Raw genomic sequence first — 10,272 nt, forward strand, 5'->3', positions numbered from 1 at the left:
GCTATATTCGTACAAGTGTGTCTTTGAAACTTATGTGGTAGGGGTGGCTACAGTGTAGTGAAAAGACATTGTCATTGTAACTGTGGCCATGCAGCAAATATCAATGTCCTCGTAATAGGTGCATCACGATAGAAAAGCAACACTGACTCCTCGTATTGTCCATGGTCACCAAAACATTTAGTTTTTGTCTGGTTATGCCCACATGAAGAGCCGAACAGTGGATGCTCTTGAGATAGTAATGTGCCTTTGGATGTGTCAAGTACTGGAGAGGTCGTGTGTAGATCGAATTATTCATCTAGTATGTTTATAGAAACATGAACTGGGAGAAATGGTGAGATCCCAAACTATCTCGGAAGGGGCTGACAGTATTGTCTGAACATTTGAAAACATGAAAAACTGCACTAGGTAAAGTGTAGAGAAGATTTGTCACAGTGCTCTTCGATGCTACATCAAAAAATCCTTCCCTGTGTAAGGATATTACTTTGTTGTCTCTCTGTCAGAATGTTACTTCTAAACCAAGAAGGGCACTACTCTAACACTTGGTTGAGAGATTAATAAGAGTCAACAGAAAAACAATGTTACAGGACAATATGGAGTCCTAAGAAATTACCATGTTGATTGAATATCGGTAGGATGTTAATCAACCAGTGAGTCCTTAGATCTATAGCTGAAAGTGGTAAGGACGTGAAAGGATTTGTTTGTCCTGGGTACCAACATCGTAAGCAAGGTAAAGGTTAGAATGGCAAATATAGCTTTTATCAAAATTACAGTATTGTTGTTTGTTGCTGGATCGTCTGTCTCTTGCTGGAGACATTGGCTTTCTTCATAGGTACAGAGTTTCTGATCCCAGGCCACATCAAGATTTCTAGTGGATTCCTACAAGCGAGGCTAGTCATATTCGTTATTCTTATACATTTCCACGAGTAAATGACTATAATTGCGGTTTCTGGGTAAACAATTCACTAGTGACAATATGACGCACGTTCAATTTTTCACAGCAATTCTTCGCAGTCCACACTGTCAGTCAGCCATGGCAAAATCCTTTACTTTTGGTGAATTTTTGTTCAAAAAACATATCATCCATTTGGCGGCAGTCGACTAGCTATTTAGTATTTCGACTGACCACCCCTGCTGTTTAGTGTTTACCATCACTGACAACGGACAAGGAGGTTGTGTTAGAAGTTCAGTAACACATCGGATTTTTCTGAAATGTTATTGTATGAAATCGGATACATTCAGTTTCACGAACGAAATCAGAAGCTGTTTGAATAAGTAATCTGCGACATTGACACATAAACCACTGAAACAACACCAAAACAAACTTCTTGCAGAAAAATTTCTTTCATAATGATTGAACTTACGACCACTACAGTCCACACTTTTCACTTTTTCACTTAGTCATAAACAAAGGTAGTCAGCATCACATTTAAAGAAGAAGAATAGTTCATTGTGTGAACTGAAATGTAAAGGAGCTGTAGGACAGTACAGCAACAAGACTCTAATAGATGAAGATCTATGTTGTTCTTTTTGGAAAGAAGTTTGCAGTTATACTATAATTCACACTGCAGGCTACCTTCATTCATTCTCTGAAAACATGAGTTTGCATCTAGAACAATAGGCAGTGCAGACTGTATGCATGTAAGGGTCAAATTTTGGCCTTATTGTGCTGTTATGATGTGAACATTTATCTAAGATGAGAAATGCATTTTCTTCTACCTCTTATTTAAGATTTAAGTTCGATTCTTGGGAAAAGTCTTACAGCTGGCATTCTGTATTTTTGTTTCAGTCTTTGTCAGATTTTAAGTGACTTGTCTGATATTCATTAAGTTTTGACAGGCAGTTGATCAGATTTTTCTTTTAATCAAAACAAACAGTTGTTACGTACTTCCTTACTAACAGTTTAAAAAGCTTTATGTGAGATGTGACCGTTCATTATAACAACACTGGTAATAGTAATTAGTACTGGTTCTATGTGATATATCTTCTATTTGTATATATAGTTGTGATTTATTATAACTTAACTATGTTATGAAAAGGTTCTTGATCTTATATAAAGACAATATTGATTACATTTCTAGTCTGTAAGTAGAAAAAGGATCTGCTCTTTATCGTTCACATACGTTCATCATATTGCTCATTATTTATGAGGCTCTGACTCAGATGAATAATTTTAGATATGTTATTGAAGGTACCATATTGCTATTCACCTGATTTTATTCATTGAAACAATAGATCCCTACTGGATCATTGGATGGGATCTGGGCACAAATTCTCGCTTAATTGATCCGTCTCATAACCATTATGAAACTTTGCTAATTAGGAATGAAAATGGCACTATCTGACAGATTTATGTGATCCAGTTACTTTTGGTACTGTTATATAACTAACATAATTCAATGATTTTTATATCTATATATTATTTCCGTTACCACTTAAAAACAGCTGAATGTAATTACTTTGTCATTAATTTCACCTTCCTTGGGAGCTTAATTCTGGGTTGATGGAATATCATTCTACTTTTTGTTATCTATCTTAGTTTAATATATTTGGATAAGGTGCAGAAAGACGGCAGATGTAGTTCTACAGCAAAACAGAATGATAAAGCAGTTCAAATATTCTGATGTGGGATAAGACTGTTATTCCAAAAACACTCATGTACTTTGCAGCAGCGTTACACTGCCATCATTTTTATAAATTTATTGGTGAAATGTCCAATAATTAAATCCAGTCTGATAAATTACGTATCCTATACACCTTTACCTGCAGATTACTTTTTGAGGACTTTTTAACTTTTTCCATGTTGTGTTGATGTTTTTAACTGGTAGTATCCCTCATAAAGTCATGAACGTGGACTTGAGTACCAAAAGTTTTCATGTAGTGTCTAACTAGAAACATTGACATGCCTTTCTCAAGCAATTTTTTGGGAAAAATAAGCTTTCCAAAAAAATACTCTACACATAATTAATTTATTTTTGCTCACCATTTGCAAAATATACAGGCACATTCCATTGCGGTTTTGTATCATGGAAAATGATGGTGTTATAGGAAGTAGATTAGTTCTCCTTCCATCTTTTGGGAAATGAGTCTGCTTGAAAAAGAATTCATGGAATGTCATAACATTTTCTAGTCACTATGGTTCTCATTTTATAAAGATAAATTTGTTTGTGATATAATGAGTTATTATATTGTAAATCATATAGTTCCATAATGTACGGGTATAAACACAGTATAGATGAAGAAAGAGGAAGGAGACTGGATTAAATTTTTAAAATCAAATTTTTATTCAGTTCAGATGTACATAATTAAATTTGTTATTTCATTAAACATCCAACAGAGTTATAAAATTTATTGCTCTTAAAAATATTTTGGTATTTTGTGAAATAAGTGGACTATGGAAATTTATGCCCACCTTGTGTGTTCAAAAATTTTATGTCTGTTTTCCCGATATTTATTTATCAATAATATTGTTCAAGGACTTATTGAAGAGACATCACATATACAATTATTGGTATGTCATTTGTAAATGGAAATATTGATAATTCTCTATTGTTAGACTGCATTAAACTGAACTGGTCTCCATGACTGCCTAAAACTGAAAACACATTAAAAGAAAACCAATTTTATACATTATTCTGTAATTTTTAAAACGATAACAACCAATTATTCTAATCTTGTATGTTTTAGAACATACTAATTGAAACCTTAAGTAGTGTTATCGGTGAGTGTTCTCAACCAGTCAATGACTTAGTACTGGTGTTATTGTTAATATTTGCCTAAATTTGGACTTAATCTACTAAAGCTAAGCAGCTGATCCATAAAAGTATTCTTAATTATATTTCTAAAAGGAAACAGAAATATGGCTGCTGTAAATTAAAATGTAAAGGCACAGATGGGTCATAAATGTTAAATTAAACTATGAGATAACATTAACAACTAATGATAATAGATTTATGAAATGTGTTTAGTGTGGTCAAGAACAACCATTTATTAATTGTACATTGAATTGCAGAAAGGAAACAAAGATAATGCATGTAGGAACAGAAGACTACAATGATGTATTATAATGGTAATACCGCTAGATGAATGGTGAGGAAAACTCCAAGATGTCATAAATATACAGACTTCTCAGATATTTCAGTGAACATAATTTCTAATTTGTATAAAGGTGATCATCCTTGCAAATGTATTCTGAATAAATCTATATCATAAATTTGATATAAAGATGAAATGTCAGAAATGAAAATTGGGGAACTGATTACAGTCTAAGCATGTGATTCATTAATATAAATAATATGCTATAATGAGTAAAATCATGTAAAATAATGCTGAAACTTTCCACAACACATTTAAATGTAAATCATAACTGCAAAATGTAGCTGTTGAAGAAGTAATCAGAGCTTTCATTATTATCACAGAACCTATAGCACCGTATTGTCAAATGTGAGTTTCTCTGGCGAACTTGGACTGACTTTTGTTTAATGTTTTAAGAGTTCTTATCACACTAGATGACACTCTTGTAGATGCTCCATTTCGCCACCAGAAGTGCAGTAGGAATATATGGATAAAGATACACACTTATACAGACAATGTGCCAGAAAAAAAAACAATTGAAAAGGTAAAGATATTGGGAAGAGCTCCTACAGGCAGTACAATGACAAGCACTCACAAATTTCGCAGTTTTTTCTGGGAATTGATGTATTTTAATGAGTGCTTTACAGACTGTACGTCTTTCTTCTAACGCTATGATACATGGAAGGATCTAATTTATTTCTGATTTATCAGCCAAATTAGAAATTTAATCTGAATAAGAGAAGGTAATTAGAACTTCACTAGACTCTAAGGGGAAGGTCAAGTCAAAAGATTCGAAAAACAGTATTACTGAAATAAAATTAGGGGAATTCGTAAAATTTTCATTTAAAAATATATATCCAGGAAAACAAAAGAAAAAAGTTCAGTTCCTTGCTTTAAACACAAGATGTCAGACTATAAAAGTGACAAGGTCTAAATTGAAGATACAACATTAAAGGAACAATGATATTAAGATTACCTTTTTTAGATGTACCACAGACAACTAAAACTACTGTTAGTGAAATGAATTCACGTCTAAGGAAATTAAAAAGTATTTTCGTTTCAAATTACAATTTTAATGTGCTAGAAATTTAAACAGGCCCTTCTCAGAAACATAGTGGAAAATTAATCCTTAAATAATAAATATATAGTACATAGTAAAACCAAGAAAGATATAAAGGAGAAGTATAACTTTCTACTGGAATGCCATACTACTGATATACCATTTCGTTTTTACCACAACAGAATATTGGTCCGGATTTTCTAATGCTACGGTTCTTGTTTCTCTTTGCTATGATCAATAACTATCTAAATTAAGATATTAAAAGTGCTCCTAAAAGTCATACTCATTGTACATTTTTAATTAAACGATTTAAATAATTTCCACTTTTCTTAACAGGGCAATGTTCCTCTTACACTTAAAATACTATCCACCATCTCCCTTTGTAGACTCTTACCTAACATTTACACCAAGCACTAGATATATTATCTGCTCACTAAGTAGTACTGATTTAATATTCTTCTTACAAGGTATATCATACTTATCTTATCTCTATTTTTGTAAGATGTAACCATAAATTTATTCTACAAACTCAAGTTTGCTTTAGCACCCATGATCTGTGCCCAAATGTAAGCTGCAGTTTATGCTTTTATGCAACAAATTTGTCAGTTTTGTTTCCTGCAGATCACTCGTGTCATAATAACGTTACATCAAATAAAGTGGAGTGTTATAGTATACAGAGGCAACAGTCCCTCAAGTATATTATGTATGAGAAAAAACACTCACTTCCCACTTGTTTCACTAATCATTTATTTTTGCAACATAGGGTTTTGGATATTAGACCACTGACTAGCAATATTGGCAAAGACGTTGTGCATAATGGTAGAGACTTCAAACAGAAATCATAGTGCATTGTTTTAAAAACATGGCGTCCTTTTTTAACTGCTGTATTATTGATTAAAAAGTCAACTTTTCTCATTTTTCAGTACTTGCTCTAACTCCTTTATTTAATTATATATATATATATATATATATATATATATATATAATGATACTGTAATGTTAGTATTATTCATTAGACATAGCTCTAAACCTAATAAACTACAGTCTTAAGGAGATTTAGCATAAAGTCTGATTTCTTGCTGCATGTATGATGGCTGTTGTTTTCTGATGGTTAAGCGTTTGGTGCTTATAAATGGGTACAAAAACTGAAATAGAAAATTTAATAGTGAATTTTAAGTTAAATTAGATTAACCAAAGAAATTCATTTCTTTAATTAAAAAGCCTTAGCACTTTATTGTAGGTAATAAGTATGCCACTACTTCCACTGAAATCCTCAGTTTAAAGTGCACATCAGTCAAAGTTTATTTAACAAACATCTATGTGGATGCAGAATTGTGGATGTATTTAATCACAGTTTCAGGTGACAGATTCTGCTTTAAACGATCACAAAATGAGTTTTTTTAAATGGATATGCTAAAATTTTAATATCAGTTTCCTAAGCTCTAGTTGAAGTTGCTATTCAAACAACAAAGTACAAGCAATGTTGTTACACTGCACTCATATACTGACAGTTATGCTTATATCAAATAAATCGACTATAATAATAAACGTAAGTATTAGCAATCCTGTTTTACACTCTATAACTCCTATCTAAGATTACATCCTGAATATCACTTGAAATATTGGCCAACCATGATTTTCAGACTTAGTGTATTTCATAAGACTGATTTTCAGTGTGTTAGGAAAGGAAAAGACAACTATCCAAAAATAGACTGATATGTTTAATAAAAGCTCTGAGTATTATAGTATCTACAGAATTCGAATATACCATGAACAGTACTTTATTATTATTATTATTATTATACTGTAAAATTTACTTTTTTCTGTTATAGCTGGTGTGTTTATGTCTACTGCCTCTACAGAAGAAGTTGATACTCATGAAAGTGGGTCATGGGACCGACTGTAAATGTGAAATACCTTTAAGGTCGCTCCCATCAGGCACTGCCCAGAGTATCAACTTGATTTTCACAGATAGTGATTCCAGCTTCAGTATGGTTGTTGGTGGCCCTCTCTGTGTCCAGAAAGAGAGAAGATTGACACACATGTTGTCTGATGGATATTCAATCACAGTTTCTTGAGGAATACAGTCTTTGTTTCTGCCACACTGTCTTGTGATCTGTGGTGATAGTGATGGAGTAATTGTAACCTGCCATGCAGTTTGGTGAGGTATTGCCAAGAAATACCCATTGTCACTCATCTGAGAATTTTTTCACATTTGTATACAGTGTACAATACTCCTTTCATCCCTAATCTGCATTTTTATTTACTGAATATTTTACATTGCTAATGACATGAGCCTAATTGAATTTTTAATACAAAAAAAGCCTCATAGAGGCTGTTAATAGTCACAATTCTTTGTTCTCTTGCTTCTATTACTTTAATGTTACAAAATTCTTTGAAGAAGGAACTCATCACCAGGTAAAAATGGCAATACGAAAACTTTTAACACAATGCACATACATCTTAATATACAAGCCGCTAGTCCCAGCATGTGATGCAGACTGCTCTGTTCATGCCAAGACTAAAAATTATTATATTTAGATCTACAGTATTTACCTAAGTTTTTACAGCAATTTTTGTCTGATGATGGGATGACATAACATGTTGCAGTAGTAAAATAATTTAAGGAAGATAGAAAATCATCGTAACTCGTAATACTCTCTATAAATCCTCCTGTTTATACATTTTAACAAAGAGCCATAGTGGAATAACAGCCAATATAGCTACAAAATATTTCTTTATGCTTTTAAAACTATTCAATTAGTAGGAAATATTTCAAACTATTGCACTTTACTGTTGGTGAAGAGGGAAGATAATACAAATAGCTTTAGAAGTAGGTGAAAACAATTTGTATAGATGAGTCCATCACTTCTGACCAGTTTGCTACAGTCTAATCAGATCTGCAATTTTTTTAATGTTTCAGTATTTGTCGTTCTGTGTAGTACTGCTATAGATTTGGTATCTGAATGAGTAGTTTTTTTTTTTTTTTTTTTACTCTCACAGAGATGAACTGATATCAAAAATTTGTTGGCCTCAGATGAATCATATGAGGGACTAATGTGTGTGAAAAGAAGCTTCTGCTATATTCTCATCGCAGAGTGCCTCACTTTAACGATAATGACCAAAAATAATGAAACAGATCATATGGTTTCACATACTTCAACTTACTACAAGACCATTACATTCAACAATGAGTAATTCACACATATAAGCACCTACTTTTTGCAGGGGTTTTATGAGATCTTTAGTTTTATATGTAACTGCAAACCATTCTTTCACCATGTTATTTCAGCTTTCTTAAACTTGCAGCATATCATATACATTCTCCTCAGTCAGTGATGCATATTATTTCGTTTCCATATCTGTACTATGACGTTCGTTTAGATCATGCATTTACTTCTTACACATAAGTGTGTATAGTACACTGTACTTTGAGATTCCCTTCCCTCAATAACATTTGATTCCAGCTCATTCTTTCCATTTTCATTCTTGTTTTTTCTCTTAAAGAATCACAAACAGTTACTGGATCCATTTTTATATTGACTGCCAAATAGTGCGTCATGTTATCAATTTCATTAATTTCTATGATGTTCTAAAACTATTTATCAGTCGTTGACTATCTGATGAATCTTAATAGTCTTGTAAGAGACATCAAGTAATTCACAACTGTAAAACAGACTTATTAAATACTGGGAAGAAATTCTTGGATACCTGTAACTTTCAGCATGAACTGTAATAAAAATGTCATCTAGCATAGCCATGTTATTTGTAGCAGATTTTTATGAACAATAGATTACAATAAAATTTAATGGAGAGTCATTCTCATCAATATATCTTGCCACAACTAAATGCCTTGAATACAGAGCTTACTTTTCAAATCTTGAAACTTTCAGTTTTATTTTTCCTTCAAATGAGGTACTGCAGGCATGTAGTAAGCACATTTTTAAATTATACTGTAACATTCCATATGACATGCTATAGTCTGCTCATATGTAGTTATAATTTTTTTCTTTCCTTCTCATTAAATATACTTTGCTGATATTTGAGATAATATTCTTGATGTGTAAATACCTGGAATATACACATTTATTTATACTTAGAATTCCTTGTAAGGTATATGACAATTCTTACAGCATGTTCCTATAATTTTAGAGTACATTTAGTATTGAAAGATACCAAATTTTCATAGTAAACTTATAATAGCTATGATTACTAATAAAAACAATTAAATTTTCTTTATTTTAGCAGTAAGAAAGAGAATTCTATAGTAAGTGACTCTTCTCTATCAGACGTTTGCAGATTTGTTTATTGTAAATCATTATATTAAAACACTTGTTATATTATTATATGTTCACTTTAATGTTTACTCATGTTTATTAATGTCATTTTTTCATTAGTAAGAACTTTGTGAGCACTGCTCAAAATTATTTTGTAATTTCTACTACATGCAATATTTTTGAGACTGGGAGTGGAAAGTGCTTTCATAGTTGTTGTTTTATAAGTATATTGTTAAATCCATTTGTGCAAGCTTATACAATAATTTGTCACCATGTGTCTTGTTATTTAGTGAAGTGAAATCATGTTTCACTGAATAATACTTATGTCATAACTCCTATTATATTTTTGTGCACAATTTATGTACATTTTTGTGCTGTTCATAATTAAAGCATTATGTACAGGATTCACATTTTTCGAGTCTGTGAATGAACTAGCTAGTATCTCCAAACTATTCCCTGTTAGCTTCTGTAAATGAAGAATTGGCTCTAAAGCTTGTGGTATAGAAGTGCTACAGTCCAGAACTAGGCAGAAAAGGAATATAAATATAAATTCGATTAATTAAATAGTTGTTACTTGTAAACTCGAGAACCAGAACAGATTTGTTGTAAGAGAAGTTACTGTGCAACAAGTATCCAAATAAAATTCTTCATGTACTTCTTCTCAATAAAAATCATCTGTTTCTTAGCGAAAAGGCATAGAATTATCAGTTTCTTAGAGAGAAGGTATCTGAATCGATATTGTACATTAAACATGACGGTAATGATGCGCTGAAATTGCAGTAACTTGAAATGATTGTGAACATTTCTACAGTCAAGCACTTGAAGATGTCTCTGATGTCCTACCATTTCAATACTTTTCATACT

The sequence above is a fragment of the Schistocerca piceifrons genome, chromosome X (genome assembly GCF_021461385.2).
Source record: "Schistocerca piceifrons isolate TAMUIC-IGC-003096 chromosome X, iqSchPice1.1, whole genome shotgun sequence".
NCBI classification, from domain to species: domain Eukaryota; kingdom Metazoa; phylum Arthropoda; class Insecta; order Orthoptera; family Acrididae; genus Schistocerca; species Schistocerca piceifrons.